Source organism: Lissotriton vulgaris, chromosome 7 (assembly GCF_964263255.1).
Source record: "Lissotriton vulgaris chromosome 7, aLisVul1.2, whole genome shotgun sequence".
In the NCBI taxonomy this organism is placed as follows: domain Eukaryota; kingdom Metazoa; phylum Chordata; class Amphibia; order Caudata; family Salamandridae; genus Lissotriton; species Lissotriton vulgaris.
Genome location: NC_141695.1, coordinates 1035976950 through 1035991534, shown reverse-complemented (window position 1 = coordinate 1035991534; position 14585 = coordinate 1035976950).

The window sequence follows — 14585 nt, the reverse complement described above, 5'->3', positions numbered from 1 at the left end:
TGCGCGGAGGTGACGGATCCAGAGTTCCCCTCTAAATACTGGCTTAGATGTTGGCACAACGGGCATTTGTCGTCAGGAGCTTTATTACCACATGATGTTCATGTGCCAGCGTGCCTGGTGGGGGAAGGGGTTGCAGGATTTGGGAGTCAAGATCGAGCAACACTAGGTCATGGTCAAAAGTGCTGTTCAGGAGAATTAAATTACCCATTAGTCTGACGAACAGCAAAAAAGTCTATACAGGAATGTGTGAAATATACAAATGAGATGAAAGTGTCCCTTGGGTGCGGTAGTGCCAAGGATCAGTCAAGGGAGTTGGTTTGGCTGTTTTGATCTTGGAGAGATATCTGTTGAGATGGAAAAGTCTTCCTCAATGTGATGTATGTGCGCCCCTGATCTGAGTGCCCCAGCTCTAATGATGTCAGGATGCCTAATGCTGAATTTTGTTGCCATTGGCAAACACAGATACTGGGTGTGCCCCATGATATAGGCCTATTTCATGGATTGTAGTCTTTTTGGGCACAGAGGGGCACCAAAACTACTACCTTCATAGTAGTGTAATGATACTTTGTTTGCCAGATGTTAAGTGGCACGATCACAGTGGTGGCAGCATATCCTCTAGTGACCTGTAGGAGTGACAAGATCCTTTTACTGATTCACTGATTCACTCTTTTAAACTTCCACTGCTGTATGCTTAACTTCACAGACATAGTATGTGTTAAAGCCAGGAGGCCCATTCAGCAACACAGGGACAGTCTCAGCCAGGCTTAGCACAGCAGTCATACAGCCTGACCCCACAGATGCCATCTGAGTGAGCCGAGTGATGGCAGGGCTCCATGGCTCCACACTGAGCATCAGTTGGGTAGCAACAGAGGGCTGGCATCAGAAGTCCATCATCAAATGGCCCACACTAGACCACTAGGGCCAAGGTATACAGAAGGAAGGCAGCAAACAGAAGACAGATTAGCAAACTTTCAAAGCCTTGAGTGGCAAGCGTGACCTGTACTTTGGATCACCTAAAAACTTGTAAAAATGCTTGCCCCCCATCCGAAGACCAAGCATTGGGTGACTCTCTCCAACTTTGTTGGTCCTCTTTATCATCAGGTAGATGATCATCCTGCACCAGGACAGCAGCTGATGGACCCACAGGTGGTTCTCGTGTGTCCATGTCAGAGACATACATGGCATCTAGGAATCACTCCAGATCTTCTGGGTCATCATACTCCTGATTCCTGCCATCCACAGTTATCAGCACCACGGTCTGTTTGAAAAGGCTGTATTTGATGTCCTGTGTCCGAAGGTAGGGTCTCAAGGTCAGAAATTGCGTTTGGACAAGGGTGGTATCAGGAGAGAAGTCAGCCAAAATTAAAATCTAGTAATTTTCACATTGATAAGGTTTGATTTTTTTTTTGCTGCCATGAATATCTGCCATGCCTTTTGAGGCAGGAAGAGGCACGCCAGAATGGGCCTAGTCCACTGTATTGAAGAGGAGGAGGTGCAGGAAAGGACCAGTTATGAGCTGGCTGTATCTAGAGTTTCGGGACGAAGGATTTATCCAACAGTTTTGGCAAAAAGTCACAAAAGAACTGGATCATGTGCAACTCCTCCGTTCTCCCCAGCAGTCGGGAGATACAAATATTGTCCCTACTGCTTCTCTCCACCTCCAGTGACCATTCCAGAAAGCTATCAAAGTGTGTATCCACCTTCTTGAGGTTCGTCTCTGTGATGTCAAGCCACTGATGAAAGGAGGCAATATTCATGCGAATCGATTGCACTCCCTCCTCCTTTTTTGTGACAGATGCGCCAATGGACCCCATAAGGACTTTAATGTTGGTGAGCTTGCGAAGCAGAGTGTCCATAGCTAAAGACCGCAAAGGTGAAGATGCCTGCCTGCTTCCGAAGTGTTAGTGGCCTCACCCTAAAGAAAGTCTCAGAAAATAAGAGTTGATGCTTGGACCTCAACTTTGATTTGAACATGGGCAACAGTTAGACCCCAACCCGAGGTTTGCTCCTTTCTCTCCGGTAGAACGCAGTGGGTCAGACTCCCCCTTTCCTCTCAGACCCTACACCTACCACCTGCGGAATTCCCCAGCGGTCCTCCCTCAGCCCAACACTCTTCAATGTCTACATGGCTCCGCACGCCCCCATCGTCAGAACCTACGGACTCAACATTGTGTCTTACGCAGACGACACCCAACTCATCCTCTCACTATCCAACAAACCCAACACCGCCAGACACAACTTTTGAGAAGGCATGGAAGTCGTCGCCAAATGGATGAAAAAACAGCTGCCTACAACTAAACACAAACAAAACGGAAGTACTTATCATGGGCCCAAACCCAGATGCCTGGAACGACACCTTGTGGCCCCCAGCCCTTGGTAGCCCGCCCACCCCCACGGACCACGCACGCAACCTCGGAATCATCCTGGACTCAGAGCTCAAAATGGACCGCCAGATCAATTCTGTCTTGTCCTCTTGCTTCCACACCCTCCGCCTCCCACGTAAGACCTTCAAATGGATCCCCCTCGGAAACAGAACAACCGTCACTCATGCCCTGGTCACCAGCAGGCTCGACTACTGCAACGCACTCTATGCCCGAATAAACAAAAACCTCACCCGCAAGCTACAGAACATCCAAAACGCCACCGCAAGACTGGTCCTCAACCTGCCAAGCCACTGCCACATCTCCCAGCACCTGCGCACACTCCACTGGCTCCCCATCAAAGCTAGAGTCACCTTCAAGATGCTAACCCACGCTCACAAGGCCCTCCACAACACCGGACCAGCATACATGAACAGCCAACTCAAATTCTATGCACCCCAAAGGACCCTATGATCAGCCCACCTCTCCTACACCATGGTCCCCCGCACCAGAAAGACCAGATCGGGAGGCCGCTCCTTCTCCTTCCGCACGGCCAGTGCCTGGAACGACCTTCCGCTCCACCTCAGACAGATAACATCGCTCCCCATCTTCACAAGAAAACTCAAAACCTGGCTATTCAACAGACCCCCTTCTTGATAGACTGGAACCTGCAAACCCCCCACCCCCTCCCCACACCCCCAGCGCCTTGAGACCCTTACGGGTGAGTAGTCGCGCTTCACAAATACCTGATTTGATTTGATTTAGGTTAGAAGCTGTGTTCCTGAGGGGTCAGAGTTGTTGAGCAGAACTCACAGTATGGCACCACTGGCAGGCAGGGAAAGGGGAACTCTGCAGGCGCAGAAAATTACAACTGAGCAGATGTCTGTCCACTGCAGAGGAGAGGCAGATCCCACCATGGAGTAGAGGCAAGGCCAGTCTTTCGTAAGTATGGGCACCTCGCTAATGGGCAGCAATTCCACTCACTGCGATCCCACCAGTGCTAAGGTAGACACCATAGAAAATGGTCCAGTGTCCTACAAACTGCTGTGGTGGGCAGGAGTTAAAGTGTAGGCCAGGGGGTAGCAGTCCGATCATAAGAGCAAGGGGGCTACAGGGTACAAAAATACAAGGGGGTAATGTGGCTCCAGCCACAGATTCCAATTAGCTCCTAAACCACGCTGCGTCTTCCTACTGTGTCTGGTCATAACAGCCGGGCCCCTGAGCAGAGGTCACCACGCCCTCAGGTGGCCCCTATGCAGGGAATATAGTTAGGGAGGAAAGTGGAAGCATACACGCCTCCAAGGATCACAGAACAAATAGGCCTCCAAAGCAGGTCTCAAATGCTGGAGCTCGGGCCTTGCCTTCACCTCTCCCAGCTGCGTCAGATTTCTTCGTGCTGTGGGTACGATCCTGGTCCTTCAGCGGGGGCCTTCCCACACCCTTCTTACTCTGTCAGGCAAGTTGCTGGGGGAAGAAGGGCACGGTGGCCCTGTCAATCAGCGATGGTCTGGAGTATCTGCCTGCGGAAGGTGCCAGAACCGCAGACCAGGGACCCACTGACATGGAGCTTCAGCAAGACGCTGTCATGCTCCTCTGCAGCTAGCTTCACCCCATTTATCTGCTTTTAATATTAAGCATAAGCCATGCCTGGTTCCAACAGATTTCAGAACTTGGAACACATTTTCAGTACATAAAAATGAAAAACTTAGAACAGAAACAACAGTGAAAAATACAAAGGTGAATCCACAAAAGTTGGCTGGCCCTAGAATGTTTTCCTGCAAGTATCTACAGAGTTAGGGAGTGATGCGGTGCCATTGGGAGCATCTCATAAAAAGTTACGGACTGGCCTCACACACCGCCCGGTGTAATGCTTCATCATAGGCTGTCCTCGCCCTCTAAAAACTTGGTTTGATAGAGGGCGGGCATCCACCTGGAGAGAGGGATGCACTTCTAAAGCTAAGTGATGGCCATGGCGGAGTGATCAGTGAATTAAAAACCACTACCTTTGTCCATATCCTATGTTTAGTTGGGGAGCAAAAGTATGGTGATTAAAAAAAGTGACTGGTGATGTGGGATGTTATTCTCCCTTCACCGTGTTATATAAGGTCGACATGTTTCTGCTTATATGTCACCGGAGGGTACGTACCATTCTTCAGGACCAAAGGGGAGGATACTACCTAAGGGTCAATCTTCACACACCTAGTGTCAGAAAGTATGAACCTGCCTCCAGTGCGGGAGGGGGCCGTGGTTTAAAAATACCCCTCTTGGTGTAGTACCCAAGAAAGTGACTCTGAAGAAAAGGAAACACAAAGAAAAAGAAGACAACATACAAACCAAAGTGTGTGAGTATGTAGATCGTTAGCACATTGTACCATTCAAACGGCGCCATACCTATTGCACGCGTGGAATGGTCTTTATGAGACACGTGGCATGTACACGTGTATCCTTGCAACCAAATAAAAGAAAATCGGTAAAATACCAATCCTTACCCGACATTCTAACCTACTTGTTCCATGGGAGGGCAGAGGTGGAAGGACTTACTTTCACTTTCTAGAAATTAGAAGTACAAAATGACACAAGAAGTGAACAGTCTGAATTCCAACTCAAACTATTGGCCAGAATTAGACTCACAGTCAGGTAGAACTCCATTACCTCAGTGTCCCAAAGTGTGGGTCACCCTCACATTCATCATTTCCCATTCACACTCTTACTGTCTTGCTTTAGTGCTTCCAGCCGAAACCAGGGGGGTTTATATATTAAAGTAAAGTGGTTAATTAGTGCGTTAACGAGTGTTAAATGGAGCCATCAGGTGCGTTTCCTGTGTCCTACTCGTGGGCGCCTGACCACCTGTGTATAGGAGTGTCAGCGTATGACTGAGCGCATTGGTTAGTTGGCGGAAATCTGAAGTGACCCTTCCCCGCGCCTGTACTTGTCGTTATTCACGGGATGGTTTGCCTCGTATGCTCTGTATTGTAGGTACCTGAGAGGTAAATAAGCAGTGGCCTTACCCCGGCATGCTAGTACTGCTGCTGGCGTGAAGATAATTCATGCGCCGGTAGCTGAGGAGGTGCCCGCCCATGCACGAGTAAACAGTGCCCACGTGGTGCGCCAGCGCACTAACTAGCAAAAAGGAGTGCTGATTACGGGGGCCAGTTAAAGCCCTGTCAGCATTATTGTGCATGCGCAGTGATGTATAAATATAAACGCATGCCAGTCAAACGATTACCACGCTATGTTAAGTGCCACACCAAAACATTTCCTACTAAGTGATGCTATCTCGGACCAAGTGTAAAAGTACCCATGTATAGGTGTACCCTTGTTCTATGTTCACACGTTGTCCACTCTAGAACCATCATTTCGCCGTATTGCATTTGTCCATGGGTTCAACAAAGGAGGGGATACTTGTTTAAAGGAGATTCAAGCATATATATAAAGGTACCTCAGTAACATTTGATGGCTCCTCTACTTTAGTGTCTGGGGGGCTGGATATATTTTCAAAGATTTTTTCGATACTGACACTTTTGTTTGGCATTTCGGTCTCACTGGTGAGGAGTCCACAAGTTTTCAATCTAGATCTCTGAAAAATTAAGTTACATTTGAGATATGCACAAGGTTGGATATGCTTTAATGTATACATATTTCTAAGACATATTATGCAAAAGGGAAAGGTAGTTAAAGTTACATTTACTGGATTAAGTACATAAGCCCAAATAAAATGAAGAATGTTAAATAAGTCTATATTACAGATGCAGACCACCTGCATACCATTTAACTTTAATATTTAATAGGTTGAAACTTAATAGGTTGACACTAGTAACAAAAATATGCATCTTCCTAATGTTTAGCTGTCTTTCCTGTGATATAATGTAACCAATATAGGACACTATATTGTGCCCTTTTTAAATAGGTTTCATTTAACAGTTTTAGTAAACATGTTATGATGTCTCCGCTAATTTTCCTCATCGAGTCTGATGCCCATGACAATATTCCATCTCTTCACAGTCTCTTTATAGTCTTTGGTCTATAATTTGATACATTTTATCATTTGGGCTCCGGTGTAAATTTTATGTTGTTTCTCTCACATTCTCGACAAATCTTGCATGGGTGCCATTAAACATCACCAATAAAATATAAAATCCTGTAGAAGGCATGTAATGTGGCTGAAATAGTGGCCATACGTCATGACTGGTTCCAACAGATATGTGGAAGTGAAAAGAGAACACAAACATCAATGGAACATATAGCTAGTACCTCGGTAACCTTTGATGACTCCTCTAATTTAGTATCTAGGATAGGCGATATACTTTCGCGGCTTTTTTCAGCACCGTCACTTTTGTTTGGCAATTCGGTCTCACTGGTGAGATGGCCACATAGTTTCAAATTAGACACCTAGAAATTTGAAAAAAATTGTGGATATGCACAGACAGGATAGGATTGCACTTTTCATAAACATTTTTTTAGTTATATTACGAAAGATGCAAAAACAGAAAGGCTTATAGGGTTATTCACAAGTTCAGAAGACAGACCCTCATCAGCAAGTTAAAAACCTAGGGGCATATTATCAAGGGCTGTAGCGCCGTTTTAGCAGGACTTTTTGCAGCTAAAGCAGCGATATTTTTATCGCCCTATTAGCAAGCTGTCGCTAACAGTTGTTAGCGACAGTTTACTGGCAATAGTGCCCGTTTTTTTGCCGCTTTGCATGTCAGAGATATTTATCGCTAATGACATGCAATGTAGGCGTTCCTCAATAAAAGTAAAGGGAAACAGTCGCAAACCTCCCTCTATTATTAATGCCCGCGAAGCGATAAAAAAAGTCTCGCTAACCGAGATTATCGCTTCATTTTAACACCTGATAAAAACTTGACTTAGCCATGTTGTCAATGAGGGGTGGATTGTTAGGTAAAGTACAGACTTGCCTATTAGCAAGCTGTTCATTAGCGCAGTTAATTTAGCGCTGGTATTCTCACGCTATTTCTGGTTTTCGCCGCTATCACGGAATTTTTTATCGCCTTAGAGATAAGTGTTGCTAATAACCCGCTATCTCAGTGATGAAATCCAGCGATAGACGGCGATAAAAAAAATGCCGCAAACCTGGGTTAGCAATAATTATCGCAAGCAAAATTCAATGAGCTCAATCAACATCTTGTTGTGTTCCACAAATTTTAGTGATCTTTTGCTCAGGAAAAATTCAACGGCATTAAGTCAGTGTCCATGATCTATACGCGTATAGAGACTTGTAATGTCCAGTACTATCAAACTGAATGATGGTTCCCATTTTAAGTTCTCAATACGGGAAATAAAATCCTTGTTGTCTGATGTACGAAGATAACTGTGACACTGATTGGAATAGGAAATGATCCACGAAAACAGACAGATATTCAGTAAGACTTCCCAAAGATGGACCTACCAGGTGGCCTGACCATGTCCTTGTTAATCTTTGGTAAGTTGTAAAAAGTAGGAATTACCGGATTGATGGTTCTGAGGAAAAGATATTCCTCGGGAGCCAGCATAGACTTATCATGCCATTTCTTGATTAGTATATGATATTGTGTCTCACTGTTCTGATATCTGGTCTTTGTTGTTAATTCATAATAACGGTTGTCTGTTAGTTGACGTAAAGCTTCCCCAACATATTGTTCCCTTGAAATTAGGACAATATTTCCCCCCTTATCAGAGGGTTTAAAAATCACATTAGATTCTTTTTGTAAATTTATTAATGCCTCTTCCTGGGCTTTCGTTAGATTTCTTCCCGTTGGCATTGGTCTGACCTTTTCACACAGCTTCACCAGATCTTTGATCACTGCCTCCATGAAAGTGTCAATTGCGTCTTGAGGTATCTGTGGCAAAAATTGTGAGGTTGGCTTAAATTTGCTGGCTGGTGCCTCTTGCTCAATCCCTAGGCATCTAGTCCTTTGTGTTATTGATTCCTCGTTCTTGGCCCCTATTGGTTCCTCAACCTGACGAAATTATTCCATTAACTCCAGTGTTGTTAAATCATCTACGGCCACATGCATCAACCTATTTAGGAAGTGCAAACGGTGCGAATCGGTAAATTTGGCCGTTTGCGATTCCTAAATAGGTTTTTGGGATGCATCAACAATTTTTTGAAAAATCGCTATTTTTAGCGATTTCCAAAAATGCGATTGCTTTTAAGGAATCGCAAATTTGCGATTCCTTAAAAGAAATGCATGATTACTTTTAAAATTGCAAATTCGCAATTAGGGGGTGCAAATTACCACAAGGGTGAACCTCGTGGTAATTTACGAAAATGTATTAAAATGCTCAAAATTGCATTTTAAAACACTGTCATGTTACAGACACACATGTCCTTAGGACATGTGTGTGTGAAACATGCACTTCAAAACACATTTCAGGGGTGCAGGGGTGGGGTCCTTTGGACCCCCCCTGCACCCATGGAATGCATTAACAGTTTGCGAATCGCTAATTGAAATTCGCAAAATGTCAATGCCTTCCCATTGATTCCTATGGGCTGGCCCATAGGAATCAATGGGAATTGCGAAATCGCAAATTAGAATTCGCATAATATTTGCGATTCGGTAAAAATTTCGATTTTTACTGAATCGCAAATATTATGCGATTTAAATCATGCATCCCATTTTGCGATTCCTTATTTGCGATTCCCTAAAAATAGCAAATAAGGAATCGCAAAACTGGACTTTGATGCATGTGGCCACTACTGTCAGCAAATCGGTGTCTTTGATTTTGCCCTTGAGTTGTCTGGGTTTCTTGATGGTGGTTTTAATTTGAAGTTTTTGTGCAGTTTGAGCTTCCGCACAAATTTGAAGAGGTCGATCCTAGTTTGTGTAAATTCAAAACAATTCTGAGGGCAAAAAGATAGACCTAACCTCAATACAGATTCCTCAGTCGTTGTTAATTGCCTTGATGTTAAGTTTACGATGATTAGGTTGTCTGCTTTCATCACCATCTTCCTCCCCTCTTGCCTCGTGTAACGCTTGGTGACCCATTGTCTCTTCCTATTTCCCTTCCAGCCCCCGTGAGTGCTATCGCTTTTTTCCCGGACGGGAGAGAGTATTTGGAGCGTATATATATATATATATATATATATATATATATATATATATATATATATATATATATATATATATATATATATATATATATATATATATATATATATATATATATATATATATATATATATTTCACTTGTATCGCTCGACGCTGCCGCATCCCAGTTCTGCTACTCCAACTGGATTAGAACGAACAAGCCAGACCCAGCTCTTGTGCAAAAGCAGTGTTTATTCCATCAAAAGTTTAACACCCAAGCAGTCCTGCATGACGCGTTTCGCCTCTAGCCAGAGGCTTGATCACATGATACGTTACTGGACATAAAAGAGGGTAATTATTGCATTTCTGAACTCCATTGAGGCGGATCCTTGTAAAAGCAATCCGCCCACATTAACTCATTAATGTCTCTCATTTTGTTCGTAATCAAACATTGGTGTTTTTCATTGCAAATACAAGGCACAGTGCCCTATTTATAACATTTCTTATCTTACAGAAAAATATACACATAATTCATATAACCTTCTATATACAGTAGAAAAATAGTATGGTGCACAAGCAGCTGAGATTCAATTTTTTGAGGAGAAATATATATAGTATCTCATAACTAAAATTCATGATATATACATCTTATTTACAATAAAAGACATAGTGTCTGAATAAATAATCCTCTCTGAATTTGATTCTAGCAGCATTTACATTGTGCAAACTAAAGCAATTTTAGTGCAAATTATTACCAAAACTTATTTCTTATGTATTTCATAAGCCAATCTTATGACCAGAAGTTTGTATATATGAAATGTCAATATATCATTTAGAAAACACCACTTCAAATTTAAAAAAAATGAGTACATTCAAGTTGTATATAACAACTTCGAATATCTTAATTCATTACAGCTAAAGTACCATATTGCATCGTGACCCCAGGAAAAAGAAAGACCAAAGTGCAAATTTGTGTCAAATATAAAGAAATAATAATTCAATTAATTTTTCTTTCTTTTTGTTATCAGTATTTTTGAAAACGGTTTCTTGCTCATTTTCAATTTTCATGGAGTGGGAGGTAATTAATTCATAATTTATGTTTGTAAGTTGTTCTTTCTACTTAAGGCAGCATTTTGAACGCACCAACCAAGATGTAAAACAGTTGTCATTCCCATATTGGCTGACACATCTACTTAATATACGAGAGTCGTAGTTGAATTGTTGCCTAAAATCTAATGTTTCCCATTTTAATAATCTGACAAATAATAAGATTACTCATTCAAGGTGCCTATAACCATGTGTACAAATCTTCACTTGCATTAAGGCCCCGTGGGGCCTTACTGTCAAGTTCGATTATGTATCTGGTTTCCAGTAGGCGGAGTTTAGCATCCCTATCTCCTCCTCTTTTCAGAGGCATAACACAGTCTATTGCAAAGTATACAAGGCCAGAAGGATCACTTTTGCGGGCTTTTTCAAAGTGGCGTGCTACGGGGTAAGATTGGTCTTTACCCACAATTGCTCTAATATGCTGCAGTACCCGTCTGTGTACCGGCAAGCGAGTGCTGCCTATATATCGTAACTCACACGGGCACTGCAGCACATAGACTGTAAAGTCAGTTTTGCAAGACATGCGTTTTTTAATCGGTACAGGTTTGCTATTAAAAGGCACTGTATATTGAGTTTTACTACACCCATTTGTGCATGCTTTACATACAGCGCATTTCTTAAAACCACCTCCCAGGGCACCCCAGGTATCTGAAATAGGTTTTTCCAAAACATTGTTCACTAGTTTGTCAGACATAGAGATAGACTTTCTGAACGTGATGTTTGGTTTTTTCACTACGAACTTACCAATAACAGGGTCCCCTGTTATTAAGTTCCAGTTTTTATAGAAGATTTGTCTAATCTCCTTATGCTGTTTACTAAAAGTTATAATAACTCTGGGTGTAATCAGTTTTTCTTCTTCGGATAACCCCTCTCTGGATTTCTCCTTCACAGTTAAAGCCTCTTATCTAGATATTGTTAGAGACCTATCTATTGCTCGTTGTATTGTTTTGACTGAGTAGCCTCGAGCCAAGAAACGTTCCTTGCTTTCCTCCTGTATTTTATGGCACTCAGACTCCAAGCTACATATCCGCCTAATTCGCAGCATTTCCCCAAAGGGAATACTGTTTATTAGGTGATAGGGATGCTGGCTAGAGGCATGTAATACTGTATTACCGGCTGTGGGTTTCCTATGCATTTTGGGAGCTAACTCATTGCCGGCGACATAAACCTCAGTATCCAAAAACACCACTGACTTGCCATTTATGTGAGAGGTGAACTGCATATTTAAACTGTTCTTGTTAAGTTCCTCAACAAATTCTTGCGCTTCTGTCATTGAACCTCGCCATATTAAGAACAAATCATCTATGTATCATAGATACAATGGTACATTTTCCTGCATTGTGTCCTCCAAGGGGCCGCCCAGGACATGCTCCTCCCAAAGCCCCATGTGGAGACATGCTAGACTCGGGGAGAAGCATGACCCCATTGCGACATCTCGGACCTGCTGGTACAACTGGTTATTGAATAAAAAGAAGTTTTGTTCCAAGCAAATTCGTATCATAGACAGAAGCATTTTGTTGTGTGCAGAAAAATTCATGGGTCTTTTGTTTAAATAAAATTCTACAGCGCGTAACCCGTCAGTGTGTTTGATCGAGGTATACAATGATGTTACATCCAGTGTTATAAGTAAACAATTAGAATCCCAAACCACATTGTTCAGTTTCTGATGAAATCAGAAGTATCCTGTACGTAGGATTTAAGACCTTTTACCCAGTCCTGGAGATAAAAATCTATATAACGAGAGATGTTTTCCGTTGAGCTATTTATCACCGATATTATCGGACGACCAGGTGGCATTGCAATGTCCTTGTGTACTTTTGGTATCAAATAGAATGTCGGAATCACCGGATAGTCTTTTTTCAGAAATTTGTGTTCATCATCCATGCCATTATTTTAGAACTTTGTTCTTGCCAAGAAGATCTAAGAGCTAGCATGTTGCTTTTTCTATAGCAAGTAGTGTCAAGTAGTTGTTTTTCTGCCTCTGCTACATACATGTCCCGTGGCCAAAGGACTATGTTTCCGCCTTTATCGGCCTGGCAGACGATCACATTCTTATCTGATTCCAGTTTTTTAATCAGATTATAATGGCATTGGTTCTTTTTGTTAGCGACTTCATGTTTTTTGTTGGTCTTAACATATAGTTGTTTAAGTTCTTTGATAACCAGATCATGGTACACATCAATGTTGTCATTTGTCAGAATCGGCTGAAAAGAGGAGGTAGGAATACTGTGCCCCCCTAGGTCTGGCAGGGGGGAGCAGAGGGATCCTCTGCTGGGTCAAAACCTAAATTCTTTTTTTGATGGTATCATGCTATTTTTTTGACTAGACTGAAACTGATGAAAGTATTTTATTCTAATACATAATTTCTACAGAGTCATTTATCCATTTTGTGTTAATAAGTTTGAGGCACTCCCTTCTTTCTGGAAATATTATTTTCAACGTCTCATGTCAGATGATTTAATGTCTGTTTGCAACACATTCATGGATCATTGGCAAGCAGGCTTGTACTTCATAATCATGCCAGTGATAGCCAACATGTTTTAATCTCTCTCTAAGCTATATGAAAGATGCTGGGGCACTTAGCCATAATTATTTAGTTATGTAAACCTGGCTGAAAAGTGACAGTCTAGTCCTAAATTGAACTAAAATTGACATATGATGAAATGTGAGACATCTGCCAAAATGTGGCAGATGTCCCTTCTGCTGCATGAAGAGTGCATTGATGTCATCGACACTCTGTATTCAACGGATGGTATATGAACAACTCTGCCAGATTTTAAATACGATCATCTGGCATTCATTCACTTTTGGGCTGGTGGGCTGCTTTCTGCCAGAAGAACAGACGTCATGACATCTGTTACTCAGGTGGACCATTGCCCACTGCATTTACAAATGTCCTGGTGCTGGTATTGATGGCAGTCAAGTCCCCTTCTGTACTGTGGTGTCTGCTCCGCCTGACTAAGATCCAGATTAAAAGTTTGGTAGACAGGGTACTGTGGCAAAGTACTTTGCCTGCCGAACTCAACGTCCATCTCCTCTAGTTAGAGTTAGATGGACCATCATGATTCTGCTGGTGGTAGCCCCGCTGGCTTAGCCGGCAGAAACCTTTCACCATGGAACTTTAAATCAGGGTTTTAGTCAGGAGTGCCATGCACTACAGTACAGACAATCACTTGACTGCTACTCAATCAGAGGTTTAAACACTGGGTGCTATTTGAGCCAAAGCCTTTCACGGATCATCTTAAAAATTATGTCATAATGAGCTGTAGCTATTATTCGATGTTTTATATAGATTGCAGCATTTGATATGTAAATGGTACAGAATTATCGAGAGATTTCATTGGAGCAAGATTGGACTATTGGAATGCACTGTACATGGGATTATCAAACATTAACTCAACATCCCCAAGAAGCCTTTAAATGTAACTGCTAGGTTGGAGGGTAAGACCTTACAAAGTCATATTTTTTCACCTTTGAAAAGCATACACTAGCTAACTGTACAACAAAAAGATCTAATTTAAAATAGAAAAGTTGGGTCATAAGTGTATTTGGGCAGGCTCACATTAATATTTAAAGGCTGGTTCTCAGTTTATACACATGCAAGGCACTAAAGTGGTCTTTTATAGTATGGCAGGTGGCTCGCCAGCCAAAGGGACATCAGTTGTTTTCACCTCTCCCCTCCTTGTAAAAGACCTCCTTCCAAAGTTAAAGATCCATGTCATGTCAGCATGGATCTCTTTAGTTGAAATTGTTTCTACCAGTGCAGTGGAAGAACATTCAGCAAAACTACAATGCTGGCTCGTTACCATCACAAGCCTTCAAAGGAAGGTTTATTTCTACAACACCAGAAACCAATGGCCTGATGGGCAGGGGCATTTTTCTCAATAAATGGGTGGTTTTCATTTCTCATGCTTTATGAACATGGCTACCGTGGTCCTGGGCAGGATATCAATAACAAATATTGACTAGCACAAATTTGGCAATCAAAATTTCTGCTAAAATATGCTCCATTGACTACAGATATTTTTTATTACTAACACCAATGTTATGTTATGTTATTTATTTGTTAAGCGCAAACAGCTGCCCCAG